The sequence below is a fragment of the Lygodium microphyllum genome, chromosome 14, assembly GCF_053477565.2.
Source record: "Lygodium microphyllum isolate KBCC chromosome 14, Lygodium_microphyllum_v1.1.10, whole genome shotgun sequence".
Classification (NCBI taxonomy): domain Eukaryota; kingdom Viridiplantae; phylum Streptophyta; class Polypodiopsida; order Schizaeales; family Lygodiaceae; genus Lygodium; species Lygodium microphyllum.
The window spans coordinates 101,243,494-101,244,514 of record NC_141148.1 but is presented as its reverse complement, the minus strand read 5'-3'; positions in this window follow the sequence as shown (position 1 = coordinate 101,244,514).

The following is a 1,021-nucleotide window of genomic DNA, read 5'->3' as shown; positions in this document are numbered from 1 at the left end:
TATGTATGTATGTTTGTATGCATGCATGCATACATACATACATACATATATATATGAGGCCATAACATGAATATTATTCTTTCTCCACACCTCTTGTTATTGGATATGGGTCCTATTCTCACCCCGATCCTCTCAAAGCTCTCAATGTTATGTTGAAGGAAAATGACTTGAACCTCATTCTAATGTGCACTAACTAAACTAAAAGGCCAAGTACAAACTTTAAGTGATTCATAATTAGCTAGAGAGAGACAAAGAGAGAGAGAGAGAAGGAGAGCGCGCGCGCACGTGTGTGTGTGTGTGTGCGTGCGCGCGCGCCCACACACAGTGTGTGCGCGCGTGTGTGCGCGCGCGCACACACACACACACACATGCAAGGTGACCCTAAGAGTGAAGTATTCACACATTGCAAGGTAGAAGAATAAGCTACAATTGATGCTTTCATTATAAATTGAGGTATATATATGAGAACCATTATGAGAATACTCAATGGGGTAGGTAGCTCATAATATCTACATAATCACCTAATGATACATACCATAACTCTTTTATTTCCATTATGGGATACTTTGCACTAGTAATCCTTATCTTAAAGATTTGACCTACTAACATTTCCCAACGGGACTCCCATAATGCAAGTAGATATATAATGCTTCATGTTCATGTGACATAAAGACTGTCACTTGTGAATTCTAAAGAACTCATAGTTTTCATTCATAAGATGAACTGCTTGTAAAAGAGTTTTATGTGAATCCCTTGATGGGAAAGGATCCCATTATGATAATGCTTCTGTATTACAAGAAAGGCTCACATGCATGAAGCCTATTTTGTATGCTAATAGAGTCAAGACAAGTGGAAAAGGATTCACCCAAAGTTGAGTAAGTTATGATAAGTGTAATATTCTCCTATAGAAAGTTCATGCAATGTTGTAACAATTTACCATTTTAAGGTTATTCCTTGCTACCACAACTAGCAAATAATGTCTATTTTTCCAATAAGGTTATTCTTGCTACCCCACTAGTAA